The sequence below is a fragment of the Malaclemys terrapin genome, chromosome 7 (assembly GCF_027887155.1).
Source record: "Malaclemys terrapin pileata isolate rMalTer1 chromosome 7, rMalTer1.hap1, whole genome shotgun sequence".
NCBI lineage: Eukaryota > Metazoa > Chordata > Testudines > Emydidae > Malaclemys > Malaclemys terrapin.
In genome coordinates this window covers 58064156-58083846 of record NC_071511.1, presented here as the reverse complement: position 1 = coordinate 58083846, position 19691 = coordinate 58064156, and the positions used below count along the sequence as shown (strand labels likewise).

At 46.0% G+C, this 19691-nt stretch overlaps 1 protein-coding gene across 1 annotated transcript in view; it reads right to left on the bottom strand.

Moving 5' to 3' along the window:
- Nucleotides 1-19691, bottom strand: part of TLL2 (tolloid like 2) — a 187085-nt gene that overhangs the window by 140927 nt on the left and 26467 nt on the right. The window lies entirely within an intron of this gene.

The following is a 19691-nucleotide window of genomic DNA, read 5'->3' as shown; positions in this document are numbered from 1 at the left end:
TTTGTGACATGGAGAAATAAAGCCTATGAAATCCTTTCCATGGAAAAAAATGACAGCCAGATTAGGACCAAGATGACTTTGTGGTGTACAGTTACTGTTTTCGGAATTTCAACGAAAGGAACACACAGATAATGAGAAGAGGTTGACCAAACACAAATGGCTTTTTTAAAGAGAACACAGGTTTTGAATAAGATTTGTTAGTATTTGCATGGAAGTTTGTGTATGTTAATGATAAAACAAAAGGTAAAATAAGAAAATGAGGCAAATTTGTCACAGCTGTAATTCAACTAAAGTCAAGAAGTTATACCAGGGATGAACTTGACTTACTGTCGCTAAAAATGCTGGATTCTCCCCCACCTCCGCTGTCAATTTAATGCAAGTGTTTGCATCATTGAAAAAGGTTCCCTGCAGCATGGGAAACACGAACAACCAAACTGTGCTAGTGCCCAGAGGACATCATGCTTAACTGACCACTCCAGTTTTGCTGCCAAGACCATGTGAAATGCAAAAAGGACCCAAACATTAGAATGAGTGAAAAGATACACAGCAAAAAAACATTTATTTTTTTAAATATAAGGTGTTAACTTGGGTAAGGGATTTCCCCCTAAATACGTTTATATTTTAAATCTCCCTTTAAAATGCAAGGTGGAGGGGGAAAAGTCACACAGCTGAAAATAAAGGGAATTCCCTGAGCCATCAGAATGGCCAAGGAACAAGAGGACAGAAACCATGCAACTGGACACAGGAATGTGTGACTGACTTTACTTGATTAACAAACAGTAGCGGTTCACATCTATATAGCCCCCCCCCCTTCCATCCCAAAACCCTTAAACTTGCACATGGTTACTTCTGGGGGCAGAGAGCAGCAACCAAACTGCTCAGGGCATATCAGTGGGAGAAGAAGCCATTCTGTCTAAACCCCTTCTCATAGGAAAGTCCCACAGAGCAGAGAGGACTGCAGCTTTTAGAGTCTCAGATGAGACATCCCGACCCCCTATGCTGTATGTGTTGTCCCCTGTTTAGATTTGAACCTGTGACTGCACTGAGCCTAGGGCCAACTCCCACTCTCACTGATGTCAGTGGGACTATACTTGTAAGGCAAGCAGAAGTTGGCTGCTGGTGATTAGACCATTAAGGTAACCCCCATCTCTTAATCAAAGGGAAATTTAACTGCACTATGGGTGGTTGCTGGCCTCTGCACCAGCTGCCCTGTAAGCTGAGGAGATCAAAAGCTGTCCCCAAAGGGAGATGATCTCTCTCCCCCCGTTATCACAACCCACCAGACACAGCATCCCAGTTTGCCCCCTTCCCCTAGCCAAAATCATCTCAGATTCTGCCCTGTGGAGCTGTCAAGCATTTCCTGACTCGGCCATAGATTTGCTGTGCGAGTTCCTTCACCTGTGTCCCAGGTCCCACCCTGCCCCGCCCTGTAACACTGTGATAAGACAACATTTTTAAGCCAGCACTAGAGGGGATGTAAATATTTTCCACAGATTTCACACTTTTTTTGGTTTGTTTCATTCAAAAATTTTCCTGGATTTTTCATTTTTGAGTAAACGATTCAATATGAAAGTTGTCAGGGGATTGGTCTTCTCCTGGCCCTTTTTCCAATGGAGAAAAGGGGAAGAGCCCAAGGTGTGGGGCAGGCGGGGGAGGAACCAAAATAAAACCAAACCTGAAAACAAATTTGTGTTTCCAAACAAAATGACAATGTAATTAGTTGAGAAATCAAGGTAAGGAAACCAAAATTTCAGTGAGAGTGTTTAAAAAAAAACAACAACCCATTTTAGTCTCTGCTCCTTGCCTTTGTAAGCTACATACCACAAACTCAATCAAACGGGTCACAAGCGACAGAATCTCATCTACACCATTTGCTAGTCATTATTATTTGTGTTTCAGTGGTACCTAAGAGTGCCAGTCATGGCCCACCACTCCCTGGTGCTAGGTGCTGCACAAACACAGAATGAAAAGACAACCCCTGTCCCAAAGAGCTAACACGCTAAGTAAATACAATGTCTAGCACAGCATAAGCAACATGTAACTAGGGTGACCAGACAGCAAGTGTGAAAAATCGGGACAGGGAGTGGGGGGTAATAGGATTCTATATAAGAAAAAGACCCTAAAATCAGGACTGTCCCTATAAAATCGGGACATCTGGTCACCCTACGTGTAACCAACTAGAACAGTGTCAAATCATAGCCAGTCAAGCAAGCTTTGCTGCAAGGCCAACAAGCAGAGCTAGCTGGAACTTACAGAAAACTTTGAAGTTGCTCCTTGTAACACAGAATAGCCCACAAAGTCAGACATTACGAACAGAGTGAATGTCCATCCTCCGGATGAAGTGCCGGAGCCCAGCGTCAAAGCACTGGCCACACAAGCTTTCGGCACAGCTCACCAGAGTGCTCCCAGATTGTTCTGCCCAATGCAGCTCAGCAATTCATCCTGTTCCAGTCCTGCCATCCTGGGGCAGACCAACAGCCTGTCCCATCAGGTATCTCCTCTCTCTGGCAATAAAGAACAATGCATGCTTCACAGAAAGTCAACAACTACAAAATACAGCTATTCTACTTAGATGGTCAGATCCCTGGGGGACGGGCCCCAATCCCTAACTGAGGCCTTTCCTGTCCTCAACTGGTAATTATCTTATTCCACAAATTAGTAAGTGGATGAAGGATGGGCTTGTAGCCAAAGCTCTAGACAAGAACTTGGGAGACTTGGGTTCAATTCCCAGCTCTACCACAGACTTCTAGTGTGACCTCTGGCAGGTCATTTTAATCCAGGTGCCTTAATTCCTCACCTGCATAATGGTGCCAATAATTCGGTCTTGCCTGTTTACACTATAAGCTCCTCCCGATAAGGACTGTCAGGATCTATGTTTGTATAGTGCCTTCCACAGTGAAACAGCTTCAGTCTCAGTTGGGGTCTCTACCCAGCACAAATGAAGAAAACAAGATGTCTAGCCTTTGCAATGTGTGTCTTAGATACTCTACTGGCAGAAGCTGTGATTCATATAAATTGTTCATCTTTTTTGGAGTGTCCCTAAATCGCTTGGAACAGTCCAACATCCTGCATTAGAGTGTTCCACAGGGGAGTTCTTATGCCACACAAAAAAAAGACATTCCGTGTGCTCCATGTCTCCTCTCCTTAGCCATTCTTAGTATTTGTTTGTTTCAATTTACTCTGCTGCTCTACTTCAAAACCTCAAACAATTTTCTTTTATCTACTTGAAATTGCCTTTCAATTACAGCAAGCACCCTCATTCTCTGTTTATAGGAGCTCCTGGAAAGCCTAGTCCACGCCACTCTTTATTTTAATACCTCCCCCCTTACATGGGCACTTTTCATCCATACTGTACAGCTCAAAGGACACAAGTAACACCCCCATTTTACAGATGGGAAAACCGAGGCTAAGGTCTTGCCCAAAGTCACATAGCAGGGTTAGTGCTAAGAACAGACCTAGGCCCTCTGACTCCCAATCCCTATCCACTGAACCACAATTTTATTCACCTCTACTCTATTTCCACCCTCTTTTCCAACCAAACAACTCTATCTTCCCCCCCAATTTCACGAAACATATGGAGGCCCCTAATGGCTCCAGTTATTTTCATCGTCTCTTTCTCAAGAACTTTCCTATTTCTGCTGTGTGTTGTTTTGTCTCTTAGAGGAGGCAGTCAGCACCAATCACAAGAGTCAAGATGAAGCCAAGCCATGGATTTACATAACAGCCCTGTTGCATTTTCCATGTTATTCTATATCCCCAGGTTCCTCCAGCCCCAGTGACAGGGCCGCCCGGGGGGGGGGGGAGGGGGCAAGTGGGGCAATTTGCCCCAGGCCCCCACGAGAGTTTTTCAGGGCCCCTGGAGTGGGGTCCTTCACTCGCTCTGGGGGCCCCAGAAAACTCTCATGGGGCCTGGGATCCCGGAGCTTCTTCCGCTCCAGGTCTTCGGCGGCAGTTCGGCAGCGGGGGGTCCTTCCACCCCGGGACCCGCCGCCAAAGTGCCGGGTCTTCGGCGGTGGGAGCCCCCTGCCGCAGAAGACCCCAAGCCCCCTGAATCCTCTGGGTGGCCCTGCCCATTGAAGGAATTTGTTTTTGCTCTGAAGTCGTACATGATTCTAAAAGATAGCCTGTGACAAAAGCAGAATTGCTCCAACTTTTATTCTCAGCCGCCGGCAGTCCCAGAGTGCCGTGGGGGAAGCCACCATCCATCTTAGTCCAGCAGGGGCTGAGTAGCTTTCCTTACTGGGGGTCCCAAATGGAAACACTGTGCTACAACTTCTCCTCTGCTGTCAGTGGTTATTTCCTCACATTATTCAGCCTGAATGATGCTCAATTCCCATGTGTAACCCAGCAGTTATCACCCACCAAAGAGCTCTTCTGTTTGTTCAGGCATTTGCAGGGAGCTGTCCCCGAGTGCAGGCCAGGTCCTTTTTTCTAAGAGGTTACAACGAGTTCCAAACCTGTCAGCATACGAGTTGTATGAAGCATCTCAAAAGCATCCAGAAATTCTTGCTGTAACTTTAACAGGAAGATTTCCCAAGAAATTCAGACTAAACAGCAGACTAAAAGAAGCTTATAAACCCACATCTCTCAAACTGATTTTTTGCCAAGAGCAGGCTCAAAATTACACACAGGTACAGGCTACAACATTAATTGTAACAATGTACTAGCTTTTGTTAAAAAAAAAAAAAGACAACTTCTAACCTGCAGTCAATTCATGTGGACTCCAATTTAACCCAGGTGACATGAGATTGAAAAGCTGGGAAGAAAAAGCTTAACTAACAGTTTCTTTTTTGGTAGAGGCCTCGGTTTGAAAATGTTCTACACATTTATTCATATCTTCATTGTGTGCAGCACTCAATAGCAGTATCACACTTGGCATATGCTGCAGAGATGCTGCACTGACAGAAGATGAAAATAAATCCTCCTATTCAGGGAAACGCAGAGCTGTTTCCCCATAAATTTCACTCACAAGCAGTGATGCCAAAGCATGTGAGTTCCTTAACATCCCATACTTTACCCACAGTAACATGCATGGCTCTTAACCAGTTTCAACCGCAAGCTACATCATTAGAACAAGCAGCTTTTCTAGCGTGTCATTCCACTTCCTCTGCCCCTGTGATCAGTAACCAGCACCTGTTGGTTAACAGAACATACTTCTCTGGCTCTGTTTTTCCTGTTGGTCTTTTCTCCTGCAACTGTTTTGAGAAAGTTTGCTTTTTAAGTAGTGCAGGTTGGAATTTTTATGAGTTTTCCTCAACAAATTTTCAACAGCTTTTTTTTTCTTTTTTTGGTGAAGAACTGTGCCTCTTTTTGAAAAAAATTCAATTTTTTTCCAAACCATTAACAGAATTGTTCATTTACCTAGAAGCAGGTTTTGGGTAGAGGAAACATTCTGATAAAGTCTGAAAGTTTCCACACACAAAAAAATGTGGAAAAAATCCCATCAAAACAATTGGAAAAAAAGAAAAACAGGTCAGATTCAGACACTTCATAATAAATATAGCTTCATAGTTACAGGGTTTTTTTGCAAAAGTAGAAATATTTGCACAACTATCTTGGAATCTCTTTAAAGACTATGGCTACAGGACAACTTAAGTGGACATAAATTATGTCACTCAGGAGTGTGAATTAGCCACTCCAAGCAATATAACTCATGCCAACTTAAGTGCCAGTGTGGACAGCGCTCTGCTGGCAGGAGAGCATCTCCCTCCCACATAGCTACCACCGCTCGGGGGGGCTGGAGTAATTAAGCCGACAGGAGAGCTCTCTCCTGTCAGCTTAGAGCAGCTACACTAGAGAGCTTACAGAAGTGCAGCTGCACCACTATAAGCTCTCTAGTGTAGTTGTCGCCTCAGATTTCCTTCCTGCAGTTTACAGAAGTTTCAGTCATTCAATCAGGGACCAAACACACTAAATGTCACTCAAGCGACCAGTCCCACACTCTATGAACCACACAGGCAGACAACAGGTGGAGTGCATGCTTTGGGAACAACCCCATGAGCTCATACAGGTTCAAAGTAACAAACTGATGAAGATCAAAGTCTTTTCCCACATAATTCGTGAACCAAAAGAAAGCACTAAATCCACCAAGCAAATCATTCACTACAACTATTTCACCTAGCTCTCGCCTTTTTAATGTATTTCAGTAACACACAGAAGCTCCAACTGAGACTGGGACTTTATTAATTTGTATTACAGAAGTGCCTGTAACCTCAGCTGACATCAGGGCTCTATTGCACTAGCACTGTCCCAACACATAGTAGGAGACAGGTCCTGCCCCTAGAACTTACAATCCCAATAGACATGACCGAGTTAGAGGGGACCCCAGAGGCACAGGGAAGTGAAGGGATTGCCCATTCCTGTGTTCCAAAGAAGATCAGTGACAGAGCCGGGAACAGAACCCAGGTCTCAAGTGCCAGGGCAGTGCTGTGTGCACCAGAGCATGCTGCCTCTCTAGAGTTTCAGCATCTCACGGCTGCAGCACGTTCCTCATTCAAAACATTGCGGCTTAGTGAATAGAGCACTGGAGTGGGACTCAAGAGACCGTCTGTGTTTCACAGGAGGTCAGACAAGGTGATCACAATGGCCCCTTGTGGCTTTAGAATCTATTCCTGGCTCTGCCACTGAACTGCCGTGTGACCTTGGGCATATCAGTGTCCCCAGCTGTAACAGGGGATAACGATACATAAGCGCTTTGACACCTAGTGACAAAAGCGACGTAAGAACTAGGTGGTTATTATTGATATACACTCCAGTGCAATTTCTTTGGCAGAAACAGGTTGTTCCTCTCTAAAGGAGATAATGAGAGCAGGATTTAATTGCAGTGGATTTTTCAGCATTCATTTCCCCCCATACATACAGATTTATATTGTGCACCTGTCAATTAAAAGGCAATCATGCGCATCACCAGCACAACCCCCCCAAACTTTAAATACATGGCAAAAAAACAAAGACACACTTCAAACTCATCTCACATTCCTCGAGGTGGTAGCCCCAGAGCAGAACAGTGCAAGCAAAGATTGCCATGCCACTGCCTACACTACCCCTGCTGTGTTCGTTACAAAGGTTTATATAAAAGAGGTCCCTGCGTATAAGGGTGTCTGTACATGGTCAATATAGAGAGTGCCATCGACTGGCACATAATATAACATTGTTATAACAACCAAGTTAGTGCGGTGCGCAGCAATTGGCTTCCCCATTATACAGCTCTTAATACTATGGACACAGAGGACATACATTTTCAGGGCTGTCTCTATCTTTCACTAGTGCTAATCCTCTTGCATTTTTAAAAATAAACTAGCAACTAAGACAGCCATTTGCCAAGGGCCTCCATGTGTCACGAGTGTGTTGGTCACTCACTGAACCAAAGCACCCAGCTGATATTTCTGCTGATGATCTGTGCAAACGCCACCAACTCAGGAATAAGAGGATAATGATTTTGGATGAGTGGGCTGAAAAATTCCCCTGGTTAAAAAAACCAGAAAGCACTCTTCAATATAAAGCAATCACAGTGCAGGCAGGAAGAATAAAGCACAACAATAAGTCAGCAAAGGGCCCAAGAAACCTGGTGGAAAAGGAGAAAACCAAATGAGTACTTTGGAACCAAAAAGGCCAGGCCAGGCCCTGAGCTTCCTTAACTCCCTCTGAGCCGACTGGACGTGGCAGGGGCACAGCACAGCTGTTCAGTGCTCAAGCATAGAGAGAGGGAGCAAAGAGAATGCTACATTCAGGCATTATTCCTTCTCCACATAGACTGTGCTCTCTCATCATGCACTTCCGAATGTGGAGATCTCTAAATTCCTATACATAATCCTACTACAACGCCCCCTACTGGGAAGCTATTTATACTAACACCACAGGATCAGGCCGGAATTAGCATTCATTCCAGTTGGCACTCGATAAAACACTTTAGTGAAAGATGACAATGCGTTAATGAACAAGCCTCTCATGCCTGGGTTTGTCCAATGCTGCGATCAGGCATCTGAGGATATACAATGACCCGCTTTAAGGAACAATACATGCTCTCCCCTGGCTGAATGCTGTGTTATTTTAGCTGAGAACGGCGCTATTCAGTGGCATGGATTATATTGTCTGCCATCATTAGGTTAGCAGAAAGAAGATACAGGCCTTTTTAATATTCAGAACTTTCCTGCTGCTTGCTGCCTCTTAGTCTTCACAGACATGAAAAGGAAGAAGGATTCTTGTGTATCGTCGTGACTCCAGTCCGGTCAACTACATAATCCACTCCAGGGTGTGGTGAGCAAGTCTAGAAAGGTTTAGAAAGGGCAGAGAGCCCATATTGTACTCAGGAAAGCAGCTCTTCCTACGGACTCCAATGACTGAACACCCGCACTGTGGCTTCTTTGTAAGAAAGAACATGACTATGGTATGTCCACACCTTAACAGCTCAAAGTTTAGGGATCATCTTTAAACAATTAGACAGCAGCAAACTGGGGTGTGAATCTAGGCCACGCTAGCTTGCTGTCTTAGAACCGTCCATGAGCACCGTGCTGACACGTGCCTGCTAACAGTTCGTTAAAGCCCCTTGAGCTAGAACTTGATCAAGGTGCTCTAACGAACAGTCAATGAGCATCAGACAGGTACACATGGACTTCTAATCTGCAACAGGCTACTGCAGGCTAGATTCACACCCCAGCTTGCAGTGGTCTGATTGTGTAGACAAGCCTTAAGTGAAGTGGGATGGCTCAATGGTTTAAGCATCTGGTTTGGAATACTGAGTGTCCAATAATCACAGGCTCAGATCACAACTGGGTTAACTCACTGCTTCATTCTTCCAAGTCTATGCAACTGAGGGCTGGTCTACACTGGGCGGGATCGATCTAAGATACGCAACTTCAGCTATGAGAATAGCGTAGCTGAAGTCTATGTATCTTAGATCGACTTATCTCTCATCCTTACGGCACGGGATTGATGGCCGCAGCTCCCCCATCGACTCCGCTTCCGCCTCTCGCTCTGGTGGAGTTCCGGAGTCGACAGGGAGCGCGTTCGAGGATCGATTTATGATGAGATGCGATAAATCGATCCCCGATAGACCGATTACTACCCGCCGATCTGGCGGGTAGTGAAGACGTACCCTTACTTACTTTCCTCTGCCCTGGGTGAACATTCAATGCCCACTGGTGTCCTTCGTAAGACAAGGATTTTGATCTGGCCTCCTTGGCCGAAACGTCCTTTCCCCTTCACTGTCAGACGGTGTGCTGATTGCCAGCCTCCATCAAGCCAGCAGTGCACGCAGGGAGTTTTAAAGGACTTTGGGATGAAGGTACCGTCAACATGCCAAAGTGTATATTTAAATTGGTCCCTTCCTTCCACCATCTTCATGCATACCCTAAGTCAACAGTTTACGCCGATTTGGAAAGCTCAGCATCTTATGGATGAAAGGTAAAACCCAGGCCCTGGATCAAACTGAAAATGTCTCCATCCCTCCATACATACACATCTCTCCGTGTGCTACCCCTTAGCCTTTAGGGAAGCAGTTTGCATTGAAAGGATTATAGAAAATGAAGCTGCGTTTGATTGCATTGACTTAATGGGTCCACAGGCAACAATATCCTCCTTGAAACACTCAACCTTGATCAGACTACAGGTCTCACCTCTTGTACTACATGGGGTAACAAGTCTTGCAGCTAGCATTCTCAGTCTGTAGGTGCAGGGACACTGTTTGTATATGGGGCTAACCTGCTGTCTTGGTTACATGCAGTTAAATGCCACACAGAAGTCAACAGTGATTCCAGAAAGACCTGAAAACCTCCTTCAAAGCCAACTTTCTGGCAAAATGTGCCCCCTTTAGGATGTGATGGTTAAACAAATTATACTTTAACCATCTAAATCATCGCTTATTCTAACCTACCCAGAATAAGAAATGTGAAGACTAGAATTTGCATTAAGCTCACATTACTTTGTCCCTCTCCTGGCCTAGGTAATTACACTTGATCTTTGGAACATTTAGTGCTGGCCTAGCATCAAGGGACTTTAAAATGTTCTTTTCTGCAGTATTCCAGAGTCAGGCCCTGCCATCCATCACTATAATAAGGCACAGCAAACGAAAGCCACGTACCGCCACTGCGCCCATATTACCAATGCAGGCTAGGGCTGCTGCAGCCAATTAATCTAAAGCCTCAGCCTGCTGTAGATCTTCTGGTTCCTGCAATCTCAGGCATATTCATTCATTTCTTATTGATTTCAATAGAGAAACAAAACCTCCAGGGTTGCATCCCCAGAGGCTGCTGAGCAGGAGCCAGCACTTTCCCATTATACAGACACTGGGCATAAACTCCCAGCTGCATAGTGAGGCATTTATGTCTAAATATAAATAGCCAATCAGCAGGCGGAAAAAACTGCTTTTAGAGGAGATGGGTGTGAGTCTCCATTCCAAGCCAGCCAAACATACTGACACAGAACCCAAGATGGAACTTTGAGGGCAAAACCCAAAGGTAGGGAGGGTGGAAAGAGAGAGACAGAAACTGGACACCACCCGGCAGTTTGGTCTGCACTTCTATTTACATGTTTCCCTTCCTTTTGAACTAAATCCCAGAGAGAAACTCCAGGCAGGTTCCAATCCTGCCCCAAGTGGATAGAGAAGGTTACACAACACCCCGCACACCACAACAGGCAGGACGTGCACAGCTCTGAAATGCCTCTTGTGAGTCACAGCCTTTGAAACTGTCTTACGAGGCACACCAAGCTTCTGGGTCACCTAGCTCCCACATAGGGCTTTTTCATCAGTAGACATCAGAGTGCTTTGCAATGAAGGTCAGCATCATACTCCCCATTTTACAGACAAGGAAACAGGCACACTGAGAGGATTTGCCCAAGGTCACCCAGAAAGTCAGCAGCAGAGCTGGAAATGAAAGTTTCCTATGTCCCAGTCCAGCTTCCCACCGCTATTCTCTGATTTACCTCAAAAAGCCAAGGGAGCTTTCTTCAGGAACAACATGACATTATGAAAGTTAAATGAGAGTCCAATGGATAGAGCACTGGGTTGGGACTTAGAAGTTCTGGGTTCTATTCTGGGCTCCCCACCTGTACAATAAGGATAACAGCACTCGCCTGCCTCCCAGGAGAGAGATGCTGAAGACTGTGAGATGCTCAAATACTATGGGAACGGAAGCCAGATGAAGATCAAAGATAAAAGGCCTTTGGAAACCATCTACATGAGCTGCACCATAAATAAATTCAAGAGATTGTTATTAGACAAAGAGGCAATACCCTTCCTAACTCCCCACTTAGTCTTCACAATGCCTTTTCCCCCAAGAAAGCTGGAGATTTACATTCAAAGCTCTTTATTCACTACTCTGCTCACCGGAAGAGAGTATGCGGTGACTCGTGAAATACTGCATCCCTTTGACTGCCCTTTAAGACCGGAAGACGGCATGTCTGGGCAATCAAAGCCAAGGATGTATTTGTCAATTAATTATGGACAATCATCCCACAAGCCCCATCGGGCACCCTCCATCACTTCTGCAGCTCAATATAATTTTAATTAATTTTTCCTTTAGCAATTTGAGGGAAGAATGATACTGCTGCAAAAACACCAGTACATTAAATTGATTTCCTGGTTTATAGCCTTCCTTCCTTCTCGCCCCCACCCCTGCCTGATTTGTGGCCCTTCACTACATGGCATTTGTTCCATGCTAATGTAATCCAATGCTCTAAGTGACAACCACTTTAAGATTGACTTTTCTGAATAACAAGGTGGGGGAGGTAATATCTTTTATTGGACCAACTTCTGTTGATGACAGACAAGTTTACCCAGAGCTCTTCTTCAAGTCTGGGAAATGTACTCAGTGTCACAGCTAAACACAAGGTGGAACAGATTGTTCAGCATAAGTAAACACATATTGTAAGAGACCATTCAAGGTGAAGTGGCCCATTAACACACCTTTGCAGTTATTGGGTGGGGGAGCTTAGTGGATTACAAACTGTTGTAATAAACCATAAATCCAGCATCTTTATTCAGTCCATGATTTTTAGCGTTTAGCAAAGTTACAAATTTTACCTCCCAGGCTTGTCTTCTGTAGATGACGTGCAGGTTTCCTCTAACTCTGTGTGGCTCGAAAGCCTGTCTCTCTCCCTGTAGCGGGGTGGTTACCCCGCTCCTGCCCTGAAGGGCTTGAAATCAGCCCTGGGAGAGGGCTGAGACTGCGAGAGGGCTGCTGCTAGGAAAGCAGCAAGCCTCGGCTGATTGGGGAAGCCGCCACAGCTGGCCTGTATAAAAAGGCTGGGAGCCAGGAGCTCAGCAGTCTCTCTCTGCCTTTAGAGGGAGAAGGGCCTGGTCACTAGGGAGCGTACCTGGGTACCTAAGATGGAGCAGAGCTGGGGGAAGGCAAGAGGAGCTAGGGAAACCTGGCCTGGAAACCACCCAGGCTACAGACCTAGGGTAAGGCCAACTGGGTACTGGGGTTGCAAAGGGGCAGCCACGGGTAGGCAGAGGCAGCAGGTCCAAACCCCTTTGCCTGTGATGAGTGGCTGATACACTGCAGTCTGCCCCAGTAAACGGGGGCTAAGTGATGACTGGCAGTAGCCAAGACTGAGACGAAGTGGGGATAGTGGGTGGGGGGTCCCCTGGGTGGGGAGACCCAGAGACTGAGGGGTTACTGCCAGAGGGGCAGCACCCCAGAGAAATGGGCACCTGGTCCTGGGAGGGACACGGGGGCCAGCGGTAAGGCGGATCACCAGCCTGCAGAGGGCGCTCCGGAGGCTGGATGAGCTAATTCCCTGAGAGACCAGCAGGAGGCGCCGCAGGGGTGAGTCCCGCACGTTTACACTCCCCAACGAAAGCTGGCCCAATAAAAGATAGTATCTCACCCACCTCGTCACCTGGGAGAACACTGCTACAACAATACTGCAAACAGCTTTTCTGAGTTTTCTTTGATGACAAAAGGCTAAGGCGAAGATCAGACACTTGCTCCTTCTCATTGCCCTCCAGTGAGCAAGTCACTAATGTCACCCGACTTACCTCTGTACCTTCAGTATCTTCTACTAACAAAACCAACAGTACATGCATGTGCATAAACCGAGTAACCAAGTGATCCTATTCCTGTAGCTCTCTGCCCAACCTCACTCATCATGGCCCATCTAATTAAACATAGTAATAAAATGCAGCGGAAGCACACTATTTGCAATGTGACGGCTCTGGGTAAGTTGTCAACAGCAGGGATTGAACCCAGGACCTCTGGATCTAAAACCTCTCCTGTGTAAAGTAAGGGTCTACCTACACAGTGAAGAAAAACCCGCAGCTGGTCCATGCCAGCCAACTCGGGCTTGCAAGGTTCCAGGTACGGGGCTGTTTCATTGCTGTGTCGACTTCTGGGCTCAGGCTGGAGCCCGGGCTCTGGGACCCTCCACCCGACAGCCCAAGCCCCACTAGCCTGTGTCGGCTGGCATGGGCCAGCTACAAGTGCCTAGTTGCTGTGTAGACATATCATAACATAAAGAGACCCAGTTCTGTTAAGCAAGGCAGGAGCTGGCTCACCCAGCCACTAGAGGGCGACAAATAGGAGTAAAACACCTCATATTTACTGGGTGTATGTTACCCAAGCAATCTCTTTAGGGCAGGTACATACAGCCTACACGGTAAACCTGTGTTAGAGGGGAAGGTACGACACTTCCACACAGCAATAGAACAAGCTCAGGAGACTTATTGTTAAGAGAATGATACAGTAATCCACTGACAAGTCGCAGAATGAACAAAGTAACTGGGCGAAATTCTGTTCAGTCTTGCCCATGGGAATCCATTAAAGAGCAGAATTTGTACATGTACATGCTGCAACGAGTATCCATGTAACAGCCACACTTTTCAGAAGTGATTTGGGGTGAGCATGTGGAGAGCCCTTGGAAAGGGACTTCATTTGCAGAAAGTGCTGAGCAGTCACCCTCTAAAAAAAAAAAAAAAAAAAAATCAGACTCACTTAAGTGTCTCTCATTGTGTTCAGAAAATCTCTAGTCATGCCTGAAAATCTTGGCAAGGTACCATACATAGCTGCTGTTCTTGAAAAGCATTATCAGGTGGTCCATAGGACTGTATTTGACAGGGTCGCCTCCGCAAGGCCCCATGGGACCAGACCGTAGACATTTCCTGGTCTCTCTGCCCAGCAAGGGGTATCACAGCCACCATATAGATAGGGATCAATGAGCCATTTCAACCTAAAGCCCTACTTCCAATTCCTCAGAAACACACCTTGGAGCCGGAGATCACTCACCATCAGTCTCTGCCTTAACGGGGGGATTTATTTCCTTCCCTTTAAAAAGGTCCAATAAGTTCACCAGAGCCATTTAAGAGATACAGTGGGGAATCAGTGACTCTTAAGTTGGACGTTGGGCCTGGATCATGTCCTGTGCTGCTTCTTTGAGAAGAGAGGAGAAAAGTCTGCTCAATCGTCCCCTGAGACCATGGAACACCCTATTCTGATACATCCTGGGTACTGTTCTCAGGTTTAAGGGACAGGACGGGGGAGTGAGGGACCAGCCGCTCAATACACCTCTCCCCGACACACCCAGGATACACCTGTGGGTCAACCATCAGGAGTTAGATATTTGTATGGTTCCCATAAGATCTGCACACCCCACGGTCTTCTGTATATCACAACACCCCTGTGGGGCAGGGCAGGGGTATTATCTCCATTGTACAGATGGGGAACTGAGGCACAGAGAGACTAAGCGATTTGCTCAAGGTCACCTGGGAAGCCTGTGGGAAGAGCAGAGAACTGAACCAGAACCCCTTCTTTCCATCTGGAGACAATTGCCAAGGCACTGAAGCTTGCTACGTTTTCTAGATGTTCTGCTCCCATCTTGTGGAAGGGAACAATCCAAGCCACTGTTTCCACCCAGCTAGCTAAAATGCCTTAACACAGGCTCGGGGCTTATTCCTCAGTGAGGTAAAAGGCCTGAGACGTGGCAGAAGAAAGTTTTAAAGACAATAAGCAAATTAACATGGAGGTGGGGGAGCTGGTGGCTTAGAATTCTCTTCTCATTACCCAGAGGTCAGGCTCCTGGGGCTGCTTGTTGAAGGGGTAGTCATTTTTGTTTGCGCTCTTGGGTTTCTTTAGGAAAATTGTGACAAGCTATGGCCAAATCCTAGAACTCTCTTGCCACAGAGCTCCAGTTTATTGGAGAGGGTTCAGAGAAGAGCCACGAGAATTATGAAAGGATTAGAAAACCTGCCTTACAGTGAGAGTCTCAAAGAGCTTGATCTATGTAGCTTAACAAAAAGAGGAGAAGGGGTGACTTGGTTATAGTTCCCAAGTATCTATATGGGGAATAAATATTTTATAATGGCCTCTTCAAGCTAGCAAAGAAAGGTTTAAGACGATCCAATGGCTGAAAGTTGAAGTTAGACAAATCGAGATGGTCAATAAAGCATGAATTTTTAACGGTGAGAGTAATTAACCATGAGAACAATTTACCAAGTGGTGGTGGATTCTCCATCACTGACAATTTTAGACTTAAGACTGGATGTGTTTCTAAAAGCTCTGGTCTACGACTTATTGTGGGGCAGGCAGGTCTCTAGCCTGCGTTCCACAGGAAGTCAGACTAGATGATCACAATGGTCCCTTCTGGCCTTGGAATCTATTAGTCTTGATGTTGGCACTTAGATCTGGCCCCAGGTTAGCGGGAAACTTTCACTGATGAATTAAATCTGCCTCATCCCAGGCAAGGTAACAAATAAAAATCTCAGCCCTGAAACTTTGCTATAGGGTCGTGAGCTTGTGCCCCATTTCAAGCAAACTTTGGGAAGGTCGGTGGGTTTGCCATTCAACACAGATGAAACAGCGTGGCTCACGATGAGTTACGTGCATTCAAGGGACAGGCACTAAGAGCAAACACAGGATCATTTTATTCATTATTACTCATCCAACAAACATAAAAAAAAATGTTCCTGCCTGGCTTGAGGATTTTATTGACAGACAACGCGCAGGACACAAACAAAAGCTGTATGCAGACGATAGCTAATCTGAGCTGTTTACGAACTTCCCCTCTGAGAGCCCGGGGATAAGGAGAGGGGGTTTTGGCCATTAAAAATATAACGTGAGAATCCATTAATTTTCCATAGAAACAATGTCACCATAGAAGCGAGACAAATCCAATCAGTCATGCAAATGTGCTGGAGTTAAATTCTCAGGCTGGGCAGAGAATTTTGCCTGCCCAAATTGCAACAATGAAGAGATCAGAAGGAGATTATTGGCAGTGGCAGCAGGAGCGTATCATAAGGTGGGGGCACAATATGGGCCCAACCAAACACAGCAACATTTCAGGGTATGCTACGAAGACCAGAGTGTATGTGTACACATGCACTACAGAGTCAATCTACCCCAACATATACGTGCAAGATTTAAGGTCCCAGCACAATTTTGATGTTTTTGTTTCATGACATAACACAGTCTAGTATTAGCCACCCGTTTAAAGAGACGGACAGGAAATAGTACATCCATGCGACCTGATGGAGCCAGCACTGCTGCTGCAGTCTTCCTCATGCACTTGCTGGGGTTTTGTCATTTGAAACACACAGCACTAACACAGTCTTTCGGGTTGGTTTACAATGGGAAGTGCACTTCTCTGCCAAAAAAAACACAGGGAGTTTCCCGCAAACTTTCCAAAAGCTCCTCTGTGGGATGAGATCAACCAGAGAACATTTTAGTGCCCACAAGGTTACACGCCTGCATGGACACTGCAGCGATCACTCCCCGCCCTGGGAATTCAAGAGACTACAGCAGCCATTCTGGGCTAACACCATCACCCACTGGGCTCTTAGAGGTGCGGAATTACCACTCAAAACAAAGCATTCCCCCTCCCCCGTCCCCTACCCCCACCCCCAGAATGTTACTAAGATAATGTGACACCAAGATTGCCCTGAAGGCCTCAGCTCTGGTACTTTTTGCCTTTCTCTGACCTCTCAAGCCTGTGTGTTTTGTTGTATATGTGATTCCAAAGCCTGTTTGCCACCCTCCTGGAACAAAGGGACGTATCCTCTATGTTTGTCCATATGCAAAAATATCGAACTGTCACAGGTAAAGCGGCACTATTAAAAAGCTGTACGTTTAAAAACAAACCTCACCTTCCATTTTTGAGTGTGCGTTCAGTCCCTGGGCTATTCAGCACCTGCTCGTCTATCGAAGCATTCTGCACCAGGCTGGAGAACAAAAGTATCTGTGGTCTAGCCAACAAGGAGAAATCAATTGAGGCCTGGTCTACACAGCTGCCTTATATTACCTAGCTGTGGAAATGTCTTCACGTAAATTTGGCTCCTGCCGCTGTAACTGCCCCTCTTGGCTGATTTAGTAACAATACCTCCCCGAGCAGCATAGAGTCATGGTCGATGTAATGAGGTCGATACAGTGTTAGCATAGACACGGCATTGCTTATGTCAATTGTTACTGGCTTTTAGGAGCCGTCCCACAATGCCCCACACTGACAATACAATCGATACCAGCGCTCCTGGCATGGACCCGCACTGCCAACACAAGAAGCCAAATGTGCACGCACACACACGAGATTTAATAACTGTGGTGGCTGTATGCCGATGTACATTAGATTGACACAATTTTGTAGTATAGACATGCCCTGGAAAAGCTACTGCTAAATACTCCGGAATAGCTCCCTGTGTGGACACACTATTCTGGAATAACAGTGACTTTGTTATGGAATATTAGTGCATTTTGTGAACATAGTAATTATTCCAGAATAAAGTGACTTATTCCAGAATAGCATCCACACTAGTAGGGAGCTACTCCGGAATAGCTATTCTAGTCAATTACCCCATCCAGACAAGCCCCTACAGGGTCTGGGAATCGTTTAAAATTATTCGGTTTGACAGCAGCTCTGCAGGAAAATTATAAGCTCCCGCCATCCTCCATCACGACCGTTTGATCCACAGCAAAGGCACAGACCACATTCCCCAGTAGAAGGCTGAGTCATCTGAGCACACATGGCTGCAATGACCAGGTATAATTGTTTAATATTTGTGCCGCAATAACACAGAGACCCCATTCACCACCCATAGCCTCCAAGACCAGAAGGGCCACCGTGATCATCTAGTCTGACCTCCTGCATAGCACAGGCCAGAGAACTGCCCCCACAATAATTCCCAGAGCAGATCTTTTAGAAAAACATCCAATCTTGATTTAAAGATGGTCAGTGATGGAGATTTCACCACCTTGTGCTCAGCGCTGGGCACTTAGCCCATCACTCCCCTGAAGAGCTTAAACTGAAATAGACAAAGGATTGGAGGAGAAAACAGTCACTGAGGTGAAGTGATTGGCCTAAGGTCACAGAGTAGGTCCATGTCTGAGCTAGGTCTCCTGACTCCCAGTGCAGAGCACTGCTCACTGGGCCACACAGCCTCTCGAAAGGAATGCATCTATTTGGAAGAATGACTAGGTACCACAGTGGCAGGAATCTCCAAATGCTTGAGGCAAAGGAATTCATCAGCATAGACAAAGCCTTGGAAAGCAGTCACACCCATGCAAAGTGGTCAAAATGGTGTGGTTGGATGGGATGCAATGTCAACTCTACACCACAAGCTACATTCCCATGCAAACACTAGCACCCATGAGTAACCTGACACATTCCAATTCCACGTGACTATTTACATGCATAAATGTATGAAAGTCTGGGGCCAATATCTGCTCCTTGACAGTAAGATAGAACTCAATGCCTTTAGAAAATCTCAAGTAGGAATATCAGGACCATGGCTATTACCCACAGGTCAGGTGCTCACCAAGTAACTCATCTTTGATAATAGAACACCCTTCCCAGATGCCAGATTACCTCCTCTGCACCCAAAGCTAAATGCTTTTGTGTAAGAAAATGGGTAACCCCAGTCTCTCTAGGGAAAGAGAAGAAAAACACTGCTAGTCTCCGCTCTCCAGCATGTGCAGAATAGAGAAGATCTCCTGCTTCTTCCTTTGGGCAGCTCTTTCCATCAGCTCTTCATACCAATCTCCCCACCCTTTCATGCAGTCCCACCAGTGTTAGCCCTAGAACTTTCACATGTGTCAATTCTGCCACCAGGAACCTCTCTCTACCTCACTGCCCCTCCATCATCTCAGAGCTTACCTGATCTCACATGACCGCATGCTTCTCCATGCTTCTGTAGCTCTCTTTGTTATTGGCCTTTTGACTTAACTCTAATTTACTCGCCAAACAATATCTTTATATGCCACAGGCTAAAGAAACCCACTTGAACAGTCATACCACTCTCATCACTATAGTATCAGAGTGTCTTGTACCTCATGCTGTCTTGTAGTTAGTGCTGTCAAGATTGCAGGGGTATCAGCTACATGAGTCTGCATAGCTCTATCTTTTATCATTGTTCCATTTACTCACATTTCATTTTGAGCCTCCTGCAGCCAAACAACCACAGCCTCATGTTGCTTAAAGTAATTACTTGGCAGGAGAACACTATGTATGTAGGAAGTGACCTATCCAGACCCTGCTGCCCCCTGCTGGGCAGATGACAGAGGCACTCCCATCAAGAGATTATGGGATGAATTACAAGGACACATAAGAGCGGCCATTCTGGGTCAGAGCAATGGTCCATCTAGCCCAATATTCTGTCTTCCAACAGTGGCCAATGCCAGGTGCTTCAAAGGGAATGAACAGAACAGGCGATCATCAGGTGATCAATCCTTTGTCATCCACTCCCAGCTTCTGGCAAGCAGAGGCTAGGGACA